The sequence below is a fragment of the Lepisosteus platostomus genome, chromosome 1 (genome assembly GCF_059453375.1).
Source record: "Lepisosteus platostomus isolate fLepPlt1 chromosome 1, fLepPlt1.hap1, whole genome shotgun sequence".
Taxonomy (NCBI): domain Eukaryota; kingdom Metazoa; phylum Chordata; class Actinopteri; order Semionotiformes; family Lepisosteidae; genus Lepisosteus; species Lepisosteus platostomus.
Window position 1 is genome coordinate 80,155,667 of NC_142611.1, and position 16,706 is coordinate 80,172,372.

The 16,706-nt window shown below is 43.0% G+C and overlaps 1 pseudogene; it reads right to left on the bottom strand.

Annotated features, from left to right (window-relative positions):
* Positions 1 to 14,187: 14,187 nt before the first annotated feature.
* On the bottom strand, positions 14,188 to 14,342 carry LOC148679014 (U1 spliceosomal RNA; annotated as a pseudogene).
* Between the last annotated feature and the right edge of the window lie 2,364 nt (positions 14,343 to 16,706).

A 16,706-nucleotide genomic window follows, 5' to 3' on the forward strand; every position in this document is an offset into this window, starting at 1 on the left:
GGAGACGAGGAACTGGGCTGGTCGATGAACGGGGGGCCGTGACGAAGGTGCTCGGGGGTCCAGGCAAACAGTCCAAGGGGAGTCTGAAGGGAAATCCAGGGCAGGCAAAAGTCAAGAGCCGGGTGATCCAATCCAAGACAGACATGACAAAGTTAAAAGCCGGAGCGGGATCCGGCGAAGGGTCGGGGAAAAAAGGGGGAAACGGGACCCGGTGCTCCAAGTCCTGGACTCGGCTGGTTCGGGACGCCGATAGGAGGCCAGTGCCCCCCGAGCCGCGGACGTAGGGCGACTCGGTGGTAGGCGGGCCTCCGGACGTCCATGTTCCAATGCAGAGCTCGGAACAGAGTGAGCGTCTGGCTTTTGTAGGGAGGCTGGAACAGGGAGCAGGTGCACAAAATCAACTAAAATGTGAAAGAGCTGGAGCGCCCTTAAGAGGAGGGATTACAATCGTGACAATTTCAATACGAATGGCAGCATTGAGAAACCAAAGATTAAACACTGAAAATCAGGTTACCTGGGGAACAAAGATAAAAGGAGAAATAAAAGACCAGGTAGTCAAGTGATTGTCCCTAAATGCTAAAAGTATTAGAAACATCTCAGATGAGATAGAAGCTACCACATGAGTGAGGTGATTAAGATGTTACTGGTATCACGAAAGCATGACTAACCAGAAATGATGGTGATGTATAGAGATGACTGTAACATTAGTGGATAAGCTCCGTTCCAGAGAGACAGAAAAGATAGAAGAGAGAGAAGGGTAACACTATAAATTAGAAAGAACATTCAGAGTTAGGAACTAAAGCTAGAATAATCTTAGAATACAGTACATACTGCATGGGTCAGACTGATCAAACAACATTTTAAAGGTATAGTGCTAGGAGTATGCTATATACCACAAAAGATATGCAGATGATAACTAATTATCAAAGACGGTACAATGAATTTAAGAATTTATTTTCAAAAGACATACCGTATTTTTCAATGTAGACCTCAGCTTTCCCAAGTGTCAAAGGAATATCAGAAAAAGAAATGAAATGGTAGACGGTAAAGGATCATTTTCCTACCAAGTTTTTCAAAACACCTGCAAGAAGAAATGCTTGGCTCATTAGAGAACATGAGGAACAGGTATTTTCTATCAATGTCTGATGCTGAGTGCCTGATTCATACATTTATAATACTAAGGCTTGATTTCTGCAACTCTTTACTGTATAGGCTCCCTAATGCTCTCAGTTGCTATACATCCAAAACTCTGCAGCAAGACGCCTGACTCACACAGACATTGGCAGAATATCAGTCCTGCACTTGAGTATCTGCATTGATTGCCTATTAAGTCACGCTTTCAATATAATGTCTTGTTACTGACTCTTAAGGCTTTAAAACATCTGACTCCATCATACAGTACATCTGCGAACTCCTTCATGTTTATACTCCCTCTCATAGCCTCCGGCCATTTGAGTCTGGTCCTGTTTCAGAGACTTTGGAATTCAGATAATCGTCAGTGTGTGGATGGAGAATTAAAAATGAGAAAATATAAATATATAAATAGAAAAATAAAATAAAATAAAGAAGTGCATAGACAGTTTGAAGTGGTGTCATTTTTAAAAGTAACTCAGGGATCTGTACTAGGACCACTTGATTAATAATTTCTATTGATGATATCGATTCTGATATACTCAGTAATACAGATAGTTAACTAGTAACATTTGTAGATAGTACCAAGGTAGGATGATAAACAACCATTGCAGAAGCAGCAAATGAAGTTGTAAAGGATTGAGATGAATTTCAAGATTGGATTAACACCTGTCAGATGATCTTTAATATACTGTACAACAGTGCAGAGTATTATATACAGAATGGGAAAACAATGAGCTTGAAGTGGTTACTAATGAAAAGATTTCATAGGTGTTTTTGTTGACACATAAGATAATGTGGGGAAGCTATTAAAAGGCAAACAAAATGCTAGGATATACTGTAAAGTATAGTAAAAAATGTAGAGTTAAAATATAAAAGTCATTCAGAGTAAGACATCCAGATACTGTATATTATGGGTTCTAGGGAATGTCCTGCACTGTAGGACTGACATTCTTAGTCTGATTACTGATTACTCTCTTGCTACAAGCTACAGTACATATTACCTTTGAAGTTAAAGTATAACAGATTTAAACTTTTATTCTTTAAATTTAACTTTAACTCCTTTAACTGTCAGTGAGTTTTTTTTAATGTTATTGTTAAGAATAAAAATAATTTTATTTTGCTCAACACTTCCCTTAAGCATTTCATATTCCACATCACATCACCCACAGTCCAATTGCAAACTGAAGGTAACAGCATTATGTATATTTGGGATTAAGGAAACCATGTTGCTGTCATTCCAACCATCATTTTCTTGTGCGTTAGAGACTTGTGAGCTTGTTGAGAAAGGTCTGGGTTTGATTTGCATGGAGAGAGCTATAGTATCTTATCAGTGGCTCATAAACATTGAAGAAAGATTAAATATTCTGTTTACCAAGCATCCCTGCTGAGCTTTTTTATGCCAGGAGAAATGGAAAATTCTAACATTACACCTTGCAACTGTACTGTATTGTCTGTACTGTACTTTTTCTTCTGCCGCCTTTTGAATTACAATCAACAAGTAGACATGGGTATACAAATGCAAATATCCATCCACCCATTTTCTCTCCACTGCCTCCAACTGAGTGGCAGTCGGAGCGGTAAGCCTAGGGCAGGGTACACTCTGTAGGGGGTGCTAGTCCATCGCAGGGCAGACAGACACAAACACAGACTCACACACACTCACACCAGGGCCAATTATGTCTTTGGACTGAGGGAGGAAGCCGGCGCACCTGGAAGAAATGGAAACACAGGGGAACATATAGACTCCAAACAGACAGCACCAGAATTGAACCTACAGTAGGGCTCCAGCACTGTGAGGCACCCAAATATAAATATACTCATTAAAATACACATATATTGTACAAATGAAAACAAAATAATAAAAATAAAACAGAAAATAAAACTGAATTAAAAGCTAGAATATAAAAAATGAGTTTAAACACAGCATTGAAAAGTGCTGGCTGACTTGGTGGAAAGTAGTTTTTTATAGTGGAAACTCTATAAAAGTCTGAAAAGTGCAAACAGCACACTGGTGTGTACAGCGTAAAGGATGTATTGTGTAGTTACTAACCAAACTGCTCATAGACCTTAAAGGCAGCAGTGTTTTGAGTTTCATTCTGAAATCCACAGGGAGTCAGTGCAAGGAAGCTAAACAAAGTGAGTTCTGAACATTCTTCAACTTGTTACGGGCACATTACATTACTGTTATCAGGCCTTTCTCTCTCATCCTAGCGTTAATCCCACATCAGCAGGGTCCGCTTGTCGGCACGCCCCTCTCCATTTGGTGGTTTGAACCAAATCTTTGAGCTGACGTTGCCATTAAATGCGATCGAGAAATACTCCAACCGGCACGTCGCTCCGCCTGCTGTGGGGGGGTGGGGGAGAACAAAGTAATGTAGCCAATTCATAGAGGGGGATTATTAAGAGGCATGGGAAATTTGGCCAGGACGTCGGGGTTACACCCCTACTCTTTTCGAGAAACACCCTGGGATTTTTAATGACACTGTTATCAGGCCTGGAAAAGATAAAAACAAATTAGCTTTTCTGCATCAGACTGGGAGAGACATGTACCGGACAGGTATGTAGACTGCCTTGGAAAAATATTCAGACCCTTCCTATGATGTGCCCTTTTGTTAATTTGCAGACTGATGCAGGCGGATTTTTTAAAATGGACATTTTGTAAAGAACCTAAATATTCAAACTGAAGACTTCAAAGGGTAAGATAAGTTACAGTAAATGTCAGCAAAAAGCTAAAGAGAAGTAACTGTGAGCTCAATATTTGGTGAAAGCATGTTTAGTAGCAATTACAGCTACACTTCTTTTCAGGTCTCTACCAACTTTGCACATCACCTTCTCAATCTGTTATTCAGTCATTTATTTGCTATAGTGTCCTTTATGTTCTCAATCTGTTTTTCAGTATTTAATCAGCACCCATTTTAGCCTGAAAACCTACTGTTTCCTTCCCTCCCAAAAACATTTCTTTTTCCTCTGTCTCTCCCTCTCTCTCCTCATTAGAGTTCAGCCCTGACAGCTGAAGATTCTAAGCAGAATGAACATGCTGCAGCTCTGGGCCTCCTGTTCAGCTGGTGCAGGACGGCTCTCGTGGCTTTTTCAGCATGCTGGCAAATCCCCTGGCCTCACCAAGCCTCACCATCTGCTCCTGCCGCGTGGCACCAGCAGGGCCAGTGACGGGTGGCTGTGGGGGGTGCCGACAGACACCCAGAGCAGAGATACCTGCACCCCTCCGCCGTCTCAGCGGCCCGACACCTCCACAGGGGACAAGGGGACCAAGGTGCTCGTGATGTGAACTGCTCTCTTTTAATTCCTTTTCTAGTTCCTCTGCCCCACACTCTGCCCTTCTTGGATTCACAGTGGAGGCCCACACCAGCGGGTCACGTGAGAAGTAAAGGGAAAGAAATGGAAGATTAATCTTGCACAATGATTCACATGCCTGGTCAGTACCTGGATGGGAGATCTCCTGGGAAGCTGTGGTTGCTGCTGGAAGTGGTGTTAGTGGGACCAGTGGGGGGGATTCTCTTTGTAATCTGTGTGGGTCCTAATGCTCCAGTATAGTGACAAGGACACTATACTGTAGTGGGCACTGTCTTTTCTCTATAAGAGTAGGGAGTTATACCGGTGTCCAGGCCATATTTCCCCCCTCTGCCTTTACTGTGGCCTCCCCATGTATGATTGACTTGCACTGGCCCTGCGATGGACTGGCGCCCTGTCCAGGGTGAACCCTGCCTTGTGCTCATTGCTTGCCAGGCAGGCTCCGGCTTCCCACGACACTGTGTGGTGTAAAGCGATTTGGCAAATGACAGGACATGACATTCAGCTATCACTCCTTCAGATCCTTATCTATCTGACCAGAACCTAGGATAAGCCCCCCCCCAGTGCTATAACCACAGTAAGACATTCTATACATAAGACACCCAGTTTGGGACTACCTAGTGCCAACAGCTATTCAAGGAAATTCAAGTTACTATTTGAAATCATTATTGTGATCAATACTGAATAAAAGGAATAAATGGAATATTATTATTCTTATGTTGCATGCTTTTAACAAAATGATCTAATTGTACCTCCATCACTGAAAAAAAAAATCTTTGGTAAATATAATTCTAAACTTAAATGCATGAAAAAGAGCAAAAGGGTTGATTTAAAGGGCTGTTGACCTTTACTTGCAGTACAGTCAGTTTCCAAATCTCACTTGTGTCTATTTCTGTACAAATATACTGGTGTCAGAAAAATTAACGTCAAGCTGTTCGCTTTGTGAAGTGGACAAGAAAAACACAGATCCCCCCCCTCCCCAGAGTGGAAGACAAAGCCAAGCAGGAGGCACTGGGGAGATGGGAGGATGTGGATATATTCACACACATGGAGAAAGACAGCAGGATCACTCTGAAAATCTAGCTATACATTGGACACTAATCAGCAGAGTTTTATTTAGCAACACAATTGGCTTGCTAAAACCCCCCAAAAAGCTCCCAAACAAATACCATGGCAGTTCAAGTACTTTCACACTGAAAGTGTGTTTTGTAAATGTGATATATAGAGACCAATGAAGGCAGAATTATGAAAACAATTATCAAACTTAAACCGTTTTTTTTCCATAAGGAGATTTCACGTTGAAAGCTGTTTTTTTCGAAGGCATGGTACACATCCGTAGTGACCTGTAGATTAAAACTCCCAAGTGCCGTTTTTGTTATTTATTAGGTGGGTAGCAAGACGATGCATGTTTATTTACACCAGATTGCTCCTCCAGATGTTTCTGGAAGAGCTCCCCTCTTGTCCAGATGGAAGTGATTTTTGTACTGCTTAATAATCCTTTCCTTTCCAATTTCATTTTCCACAAAATTCGGCTAGAAAAGTTGTGATGGGATCTGGAAGCGCGCTAGGTCAAGGCCAAGTACAGCCAGTGGGAAACATTCAGTTTCTCTTTTTGTTATGTAAACTTAAGACCTTGTATGACAGATTGGCTGCATGGAGACATGACCCCTGTAGGAAAATTAAATCTTTTTCGGTTATCTTCCTAATTCTTTTAGAACTTGTCGTCTTTTATTTAGACTTTCCCCCATTAACCTATTGCATTCTGCGGCTCCAATCGAGCCGTGAAATTGAAATCAACACGCTTGCCAAATACAGAGTAAATCTTTCCAGGTGTTATTCCTTGTCTGAGGGAGCGCAGCTCTAGAAGTTTTTCTCCGGCCTTCCTTCATGTGTCACTTCCTCCTGGAGGAAGCCAACCTCACTAAATCAGAGGATAAAGCCGCCAGTGAGCCGATCCACCCACCCCCTTCATTTCTTCACTTCACAGCCTCTACCACCCCAAGCTCACACTCGGCCCATCAGAACCCAAGAACTGTTTCAAAGCAGAGGAACCTGCCTGGCCCATCTAGCCCATTTGGTAGTTACTAATGAAAGGTTCTGGCTTCAACAACATGGTTGCTTAGCTTGTGCTAGACTCTCACAGCCAGTTCAGTAATAAGAAAGTAGCTCTGTGAACCCTGTTGGCATTTTTCAGTAACATAGGGACAGGCCAGTCATCATCTGTGTGTTATAACACGTACATTAGCTGCTGCTTGCTAAAAAGTGATCCAAATCTGTTTCTAACAAGGAACACTTCAAGGTTATGACATTTTTTAGGAGCAAGCAGAATTTGCTGTGAGTTATGGGAATATTAAGAAGGTCTGATCATATTATGTGGCAGAACTGTCTAAACAGGATTTTAATTCCACCTTTACATGTATAATGTCACTGTTAACCATGCATACCTGTTTTTGTTACATACTAGAGTATGTTAAATTTGATTACTTGTACTAGTTCTGTGCTAGCTTCTACAGAGTTCACTGAATATGTTGAGTCTGCTGAAGCCACTGGTTATTTTACTTGTTGAGCTAAACAGCATCTTGGCTGCACTCCCACTCAGCATCTTTATTTGTGCTAATGTTACGCCCAGGCGAGGCAGAGCTCACAACCCTCAGTCTCCATGGAAACCATTATTATGGGGTGTCAGTCTCCTGGGACCAGTGGACTTGTTCGGGCTGCTTGTCCAGGTTTAAAAGGATAATCGTCCTGTTCCATCCAGGATATTTAAAGCCTGACCCAACTATGATCCAGTGCTCTGTCATTGAGCTTCCTTCTGCTAGGAAAGTGCCGGCAGCAAAACAAGCCTGTTTCTGAGACGGATAACATGCCTGAAGTCAGACCCAGTACCTGGCCAGTTCCTGAACCACACTGCCAGCCAGCTCCCTGTCCGTCAGCCAGTGCACCTTCAGCCTGGCCGAGCACCGGGCCAGCGGCGTCGTGATGAACTTCCTGCCTACCAGCATTGCTGGCAGCAAATCCTGCTCTGCCCTGCGAGCTGCATCTAGTCATCAGTCTCACATCACCCCGATTACTTACTCAGCAATCAATCTCCACCCGCCAATTTAAAATAAAATAAAAAACAGTCACATTAATACAAAAAAAAACATTTGCCAGAAACCAGTGCGCTCAGCATGTCTATGTATATGTGTATAGTGCCTTCTATCCCAAAAGAACCCAAAGTGCTTTGCATGCAGGGGGACACTCACGTCATCCACCTGGGTGGCGGAGAGAGTTACAGCACAGCAGAGGAGGAGGAGCAGTGAGAATGCAGATCACCAGTAGACTTGAGGGAGGCCTTTAGGGAGACCAGAATTTTCAACCCCAGAACTGAATTTAGTCAGGCACTTTAGTGAGGTCAGCACCTCTAACCTTTCACAAAAACTTTGATTTCTGCCTCATTAGAAGGAGGCACCACTTACTGGTTGATGGACCTCACTTGCAGAAATGCTGAAACCTAATTTTCCATCTCGGTAATGTCCAGGACAAGTCTAGTTTAACTTTTGAGATCTGATAAGATCAGGCTATTGGGAGATAACTATTCTGCCACAAGGCAGCTGTATATCTTATTATCCAGCCTCATACAAACATAGTGCTGACTTAAACTACATTAAATGAATGTTTAATATCTTATTTTTTTTATATTCTCAAAAGACAGTGCTTGTAAGTGTTTAATTAAATTGGAAACCAGTGGAACCCACCACACAGGACCAAATTGTAGATTATGTCCCTGCAGAAGGCGGATGAAAATCAGCAGTTAAATATGTGTTAAGACAGCTGCTCAAGAGAAATGGTGTATAAAACAGGGAAGCCACACCGAGGGAAGTTCATAACAGAAGACAAATTAGCATGGAAATCCTGTGCACCTCTCATTGCAGGACCCCTGCAGTTTCTCTTCCTGGTAGTGCAGTAAAATCCTCTCGCCGTACTACCAAAGAATTTCCAGTAATAATCAGTAAGGGGTTGTTATTCTTCTTCAGCGTTTTCTTTCTTTTTCTTTCACTGGTTTGTGTCTTGGGTAATGAGAGTGCACAATCTGGATACTAATTAGCCAGTTGCTTCCAAAACTAGACAGGTGATGAGTAAAGAGTCACTGGTCAGAACTTGCTTTCAGGAGGGCGCAGCTAACTGACCACAGTACTGGTGTGTCATTAGAGGGCACCTAACCTGGAAGACAAGGGTGGTAAAACACCCCAGCACCATTTTACAGCACAGACCCATGTGTACACAAACACACAAATGAGAGCAGTTTAAAGAGACCAAGTAACCTGGATTTGACTAGGAAATTAACTAGGAGGAACAGCACAAGGACGCAGGTAGAATATATCAATTTCACACAGAAGGTGCCCCAACTTGGAGTCAGCAGCACTAACCACTAAGCCTCTTTGCCATCCAATACAGTGACCCATTGTCCGATGAAATGGCTTTGGATTTCCCTTACGTGCACATTTGGTCCAAGAGTTTGCATTGACAAAGAGTTTCAGTCCTGCCCTGGCCAGGTGAACAGGGCTCCAGTACTGAGTGGGTTTCAGAAGTGACATCCCCACCGCCCCTCCCTGCTCCTCCTGTGTGGGACTGTACCCCAGCAGATCGCCGGGTCTTTTGGAGGGGTGGAGCTGTCTGAAGATAGAGCTACACCCTGAGGCCATGAGCAGCTGGGACTGAATCCTGGCAAGGGCAGAGAGAGCCCCACACACTCACTTGAATAGCAGGAGCTTCTCAGACTCTTTGACTTTTGGAAGCCCACCTTACAGTACATTGCAGCAGGACAGAAAATCACTTTAACAATCACCCTTTGTTTTCTCAATATTGTTTTAATTACCTCAAAGGAGCGCCACCCATGGTCTTCACTCCAGTTATTATTCTCTTATAAGGACCTCCAGCAAAGATGGAATGGGGCTGATTAATTTTTGGGGTAATTTCCAGACAGGCTGTAATTAATTCCTACATTCACAGCCATGTGAGGTGCTTTAACACTGCCTCAATCGATCCTCTGAGAAACCCTCTGGACATTGTTAGAGCTGGTCAGTGTATAATAGTGAGTGAGAGACAGATCAAAAGATAAAAAGCCAAGTTCTGAAAAATTAGAACATGGAGAAATGGCAAGGAAAGGTTTCCCAGAACAAAACAGTTAAAAGAGCAGATTATTTATTTAACGTGGGTAAAGTACATCTATACGTTTTCAGTCAGTTTGGCCTGGAAAGAGTTTCAGTGGCATCCACGAACGTACTTGTTGTATAACTGGGGTGTCTTCCATTCATAACTGTGGTTTTCACTAGTTTCCCAGCACTCCAGCTTTCAGTGTTATCACCCTTGATTTCCATAGCCCAGCTGTGGAGCAGTGTGAGTACTGGAGAGATGTTACATTAAGCACGCAATGTAACCGTGTGCGACCCTATCATTGCCATATGAGTTTTCTCCGAGCCACAGACGTTTGTGTCATTTCCTATGCTTAACCTCTGCCTCCACAGGTCATGAAAATCACTTTCTCAGGCCTTTTTATGGACTGTTTTCTGCATCTGCAAGCGGCAGCTCAAATGTTATTATTCCATTTTCAGAGGTTGCTAACGTTTATACATGATTTATTCGGTGTTGTCAGTTTCCCACAAGTGTTAAATTCTGCAGTTGTACATTTAGTGGTAACACAGTAAACATGTTCTCAATGCTGGAGGAGACTGTTTTAATTAAAGCACACTAATTTATGACTTGTCTCCGTTTCACATATTTGTGAGTTTTCTCTGGATGTAGAGTACAGTACACTTCTGATCAGCATGTCTGAATACCACATATTTTCTGATGGTGTGCTGTGTTAAAACATTGAACTTTGTATTTTTAAATTGTAATTGACAATATATACAGTATATATGGTTAACACTTTATCTTTTTATCGTTTCCATTGATATTCTATAGAACTTTGTAGGGTAAATGCTGATTCAGGTTTTGAGTTGCCTTTATTGTCAAAGGTTGTGCTTATATTACCATTGACGTTTCAATTTTTACAAACAGGGAATACTAAGGAATCTGGTTGTTACCGGAGTCTTCTGGACCGCTCTCTAACATTTGCAAGTTAGTGTAGCTGACAGAATAGGTGAACTACAAGACATTACCCATTACAGTTCAAGAGATGAGAAAATGGACTGGGCATGCCAAGCACACGCCCAGACCGTAAATTACATTACAGAGACACAGCACAAGATTTGTTAACATCTGTTTAACAGGCTTTCCGGATAATAAACCCCAAAAGAAGAAAAAAAAAACATCACTATAAAAAAGCAAACGAAAAAAAAAAAGAAAAATAAATCACAGATGAAGAAGATAGAAAAATCCTGTTGCACTAAAGACATGCTGTGGCAGCCCAGCCCCTATCAGGATAGACCCAAGGGTTTATACAGTACACACAAGAAACACAAATTAGCAACAAGAAGCCCAGGAGGCTAGATATTCTGCCAGAACAGCAACCAAAAACATCAGCATTCAAAACACCTCTATCTCCTTGCATGCCCCTTTAAAATACCAAAACAACAGCATATTTGCACCCATGTAAAACTGTGGAATTCTTTACCAATTCATAATTACAGACAGTAATCTACTTGAAGTGAGGTTCTGCAGGCAGGTGAGGTAGAGGGTAACCCCTTCTTCAGGAGACCAGGAAAGATTCAGAGTCCAGGCTACAGAGGTGAAGCCTCTGTTTCATATGAAGTTCAGGCTCTGTATGGCAGTGTGACAGCAAGAAAAAGCTTTTCTCTCCCCTTTCTTTCTGCGTGTTTCCCCTGCCAGAGCTCTCTTTGCAGCCCGGTGACAAAAGTCACAATCTTCATGTCCACACAGCCTCCTCTTCCAGCAGCTGGGTGACTTTCCTTTCTTTCCTTTCTGGTACCAGAAACTGCCCGCAGTCTGCACATTACGTCAGAATCTCAAGGATGTCTGTTTGAACAAAATGTTTTATAGATGCAAGGTATTTGGTGCTTCCAGTAACCACAGGGTTACACAGAAAGTACAGGCACAAGGTTACGAGCGTTATGGTTCCAATAATTTTGAGTTTATCATGGTGTTATATAAAAGATATCTAAAAACAATCCTTCAAATAATGATGTAATTCATCTCAAGTGAGGCTATTTACAAGTAATAGAGGCCGTGAAGTGGCCTGTAGTAGCAGGTTGCTGTAATTACAACCCTTCCTTCAGCTGGGCAGCCATACAAGCGCTGACTATCCCACCGCCAGATGTGTTGCTTTGCACATGTGTGTGAGTCACTGAAGATGGATGGCAGTATGGGTAGAAAAAACACAAGACATACTCAAGACTGGGCCTCTCCAGCATCAAAGTCAACAGCACAAGAACCAAGGATACGGAAACTGGGGAGAGTGCATTTAAAGGCAAAGGGCATTTAAAACTGAGAACAGGAAGCACATTAGAGCAAGGGCTTTGGGAGTGTGGAACAAGCTACTTAGCCTTGCTGTGGAAGCCAATACCCTGCATTCATTCAGGAAACAACCGGCTCCTCAGTTTAATTAGCTACCAGCAACCAAACAGACAAGATGGTCTGAGTGGCCTCTGCTCATTTGTAACTGTTTTTATGCTCTTCTGTTCTTAATGAGGAATCAGTCTGTCCAGCAGTGCCACCTGTTGGGGTTGTTAAGCCCTGACACTGGAAGCTGTTGTGTCTGCTGCTCCCACTGCAGATGGGAAGTTCAGAAACAAGCACCTGGTCTGGTAACACAGTGAATGTGAGCATGTGTTGTTTGTTCATCCTACACCAGTGAGGAAATGCAGTGGGGATTCAAGGTGAATTTGACACTGAACTGCAGAGGGAAAGAAAGAATTGAGAACTCTTAATAGTAATAAGGAAAAGCAACCAGTAAGCAATCTACAAATGAAAATGTCAAAGATTCTTGCTCCAGTGCATAAGTGAATCCTTATCATTCTGACAGTAATCTCAAAATATTAAATCTGTAACTCTATACAAAATATTTATTATTATTTGGAGAATAAAATTTCTGAAAATTACAGTTGGGCTGGTATGTGAATATTACCTCAAAGTTTATAGCAAAGCCCCATGTGTAATGAAACAAATGACATTTCATGACGTAAAATAGATCTAAAACAAATTAGAAGGGGAAATGACAATGTCGTGGATATAACTATTACTGTATCATCAAGACAATGCTATGTGAGGTTCTCACTGTATTGGCTACGACAGGAGAAGCTCTGTGCAGTAATGCGAAGCCAAGGTTAATGAGTGGCTCTGGAAAACACAAAAGCAGGCAGAATGTTGAGAGAAGGCCTGTGGCCCCTGAAGTCAACCTGAAATTCAAATGAAGGAAAATCCTGTAAGAGTTAACATGAGCATTGCTCTTTCTCGGAAAGCCAGGTACCCTTGACAGAGTTTATCAAATGCTGCGTGACGTGAGGATGCCAAGCTTGTGTCACTTCTGACGTGGGGCTGGATCGAAGTTCTGTTCCCTGGAGATGTGAGACAGGCCATTGCCTGCAGAGCCAGTCACTCGTGTAAAAGGGTGAAAATGGTGAAGATACCCACTAGCTCAGCTGTGGCTAGAGGTGTGGCCACAGACACATGGTTAGGCCCTGAATTGTTCGAGTTTTTGCAAGTCATGAAGCATTGTTGAAGGATTTCTGCTCTTCTCCTTCAAAGTCCCTTTTCTAGGTTCACTCTGGCTCCAGTGAAAAAAACAAAGGATTCGATTTTAGAGTGACAGGAGAGATATAACGTTTCCCAGGAGGTTCAAACCAATGAGCTAACTAAAATAAGAATAACCCTGGGAGCTGCTCAAATTCAGGTTCATATCAAAATGACTTAATTATGTCCAAGGTCCATTACTGAATAATGACATTTGTGATTACAGGAAGGTTTTCTGAATCTTTGACTAAGCAAAAAAAAGATTGCTATTTATGTGCAGAAGAAAAGATCACCTTATTGGCCATATACAATTTCTTGCATTAGGAATTTGTCTTTTCACATACCCCCGCTTGCTCTCCATGAGACACACAGACAGGGAGAGAAACTTGGGGGTCAGAGCGCAGGGTCAGCCATTTATATGGTGCTCCTGGAGCAGTTGGGGTGAAGGCCTTGCTCAGGGGCCAAATGGAATAGGATTCCTCTGCTGGCCCTGGGATAAGAGTGTCACGGCAGAAAGTTTTGACGCCCGTGGAGTGCGTTATTGAAGACCCTATGCGGACGGTATAATCCGTAAAAGACGACGGAGGAAGGTACAATGGGTTAGGATGGGTGGACAGACAGGGGGCGGTGACCGTAGTGAGCAGGTGCAACCAAGTCCAAGGAAATCCAAAAGGGAAGTCGGGGCGCAGTCCGTAATCCAAGATCCGCAAGGGGAACCAGGTCGGAACCGGCACAGGAACAGGAACTAAAAACATGACGGGACCAGGTACTCTGAATCCCAGACCCAGGCAGTCAGGACGCCGGGGAAAAGGCCTGCCTTCGGAGAACCCTGAAAATAGGCAAGCCTTGTGGCGTCCATCTTCCAGTACTGAGCCCGAAACTGCAGAGACGCTGGGCTTTTAACCAAAAGGCAAATGAGACGCACCAGGAAATAATAGAAATTAATCATAACAGACAGGGGTAGGAGCGCCCTCTAGAGGAGGGATGTGGAACGTAACAACGAACTGACAACCTTCCAGCCACAGGCACATATCCTGAGCCACAGAGCCACTGCTCTGCCCCCCAGAAAATCAGGGGAGAGCGTGAACGCAGTTCCCCTCTGCTGCAGTCGAGATTCCCACACTGGGGGAATTCGCAGGGCTCAGCACAGCCGGAGTGCAGTGACTGGGCCTCGCCCCGGGCACACCACCTGCGTGATCATGGTGTCGCCCCTGCCAGGTAAGCATGTGTTCTTATCTCAGTGTTTTCAGCTGGCGACAGAAAAAGGACAATCTTGTTCTGAAAGGTTGTGAAATTAGTAACAGAATTATGTTTTTTACCTTTGACGGTCTCTTCTGTTTTATCTGATAGGAGTTAAATCAAGAAGACTTGGTGTAAACACAAACCACCATTGCATGCTGTGAATACAAAATGATGTAAATCTGTGAAGCAAGACCTCGATGGAGTTATTCAGAAAATACTACTAACCAGATGAGCTGACTGAGCTGTGTAGACTCCTCTCAATTTAAACCTGACTTACAGTATGTTTTTTTATGATGCTGGTTATAATAACGAGTAAAGGAAAGAATGAGAAGAAGGACATATGATCTCCTTACATGGTCTTGCTTATTCAGATAGCTTTTTCTAATTGATTTCACAACCTCATTAAAATGGCTTTTGAAAAATCTCACTGAATTAGCTTCTGCTATAGCATTTGCAAACTGTGTAAAATCTTTTCTATTTTTCCACTCTGGTTTTATTTTCTTTGCTGAGGTTTACTTGTTGGAATTAATTCTGGTCAGGTCTTCTGTCTATAGGCATTATGCCAAGAGGAACAATCTTTTGTAATCACACCTGTGATGAAAAAAGGACTGTCTGGTAACTCCAGGTACTAATATCTTCCTGTAACAGGCCACCAAACAAGCCTGAACGGAGATCACAGTCAGGCAGCCATGTAGAGATCACAGTCAGGCAGCCATGAAGAGATCACAGGTAGACAGCACACAGAGATCACAGTCAGGCAGCCATGCAGAGATTGCAGCCACGCAGTCATGTCGAGATCACAGTTAGAAAGCACAAAGAGATTACAGTCAGGCAGCCATGCAGAGATCACAGGTAGATAGCACACAGAGATCACAGTCAGGCTGTCATGCAGAGATTTCAGGTAGACAGCACACAGAGATCACAGTCAGGCAGCCATGCAGAGATTGCAGGTAGACAGCACACAGAGATCACAGTTGGGCAGTTACGCAGAGATCGCAGGTAGGCAGCCATGCGGAGATCACAGGTAGGCAGCCATGCGGAGATCACAGGTAGACAGCCATGCAGAGATTACAGTCAGGCAGACATGCAGAGATCACAGGTAGGCAGCCATGCGGAGATCACAGGTAGGCAGCCATGCGGAGATCACAGGTAGGCAGCCATGCGGAGATCACAGGTAGGCAGCCATGCAGAGATCGCAGGTAGACAGTCATGTAGGGATCACAGGTAGGCAGCCATGCAGAGATTACGGTCAGGCAGACATGCAGAGATCACAGGTAGGCAGCCATGTAGAGATCACAGGTAGACAGCACACAGAGATCACAGTCAGGCAGCCATGCGGAGATCACAGGTAGGCAGCCATGCGGAGATCACAGGTAGACAGCACACAGAGATCACAGTCAGGCAGACATGTAGAGATCACAGGTAGGCAGCCATGCAGAGATTACAGTCAGGCAGAAATGCAGAGATCACAGTCAGGCAAACATGTAGAGATCACAGATAGGGAGGGATGCAGCTGAGGTGGAATTAGAATAAGCACCAGGAAAAATTAAACAGGAGAGAGGCCCAAATGCTGGAGAAAGTTCAACAAGGTCGGGCAATCCAGGTTGTTTCTGGGAAGATACTACAAAACACAAAGAAGACCGTGATCAAGGGAACTAGCAAGAGCAAAGCCTGGGAAAAATTCAAAACATGGGAGATATTCGGAACACAAGGGGAAACAAATGCTGAGTCAGAAAAGAAACCCTAAGAATGAACTTATCTTGTGTAAATTGCACTTGGATCCTCGAAAGTTAGAGAGGACTTTTAAATTCTCATGCTCACATACTGTATAAAGCAATGGTCTAACTCAAAACGATCTTTAAGACTTACTGTGTGAATATAGCCCAGCTCTTAACTGTACAACACCTGATTCTGACCTTCTTACCCAACAGGGGGTGACAGAGCTCTCTCATGTCTTTAGAACACATTGATGAAATCCACAGAAACTTTGTGGCATTGCCATTTTTAAACCACACAGAAAGACCTATCTTAGTATTCAAGCTTTTAATTTGAAATCCAGTCTTATTATTGGTGTCACAAAATCAATTTACTTTTTATTCTTTTGGAATCTGTTGTGTATTGGGTATGCTACTGATATGAGACCCTAAGAATGGTTACAGATAAGAGGAGGCTAACCACTTTGGAAGTGAAGTGTACAGTGCTTTGAGTTTCTTGAAAACTGCTTATATATAACATTCTATAATAACCTCCTCTTATTTATATATTCTATACAAACATGAAAGAAACAAACCTAGTGAGAAAAAGGATATTGTATGTAATATTATAAATTGTCATATATTGTGCTTGGA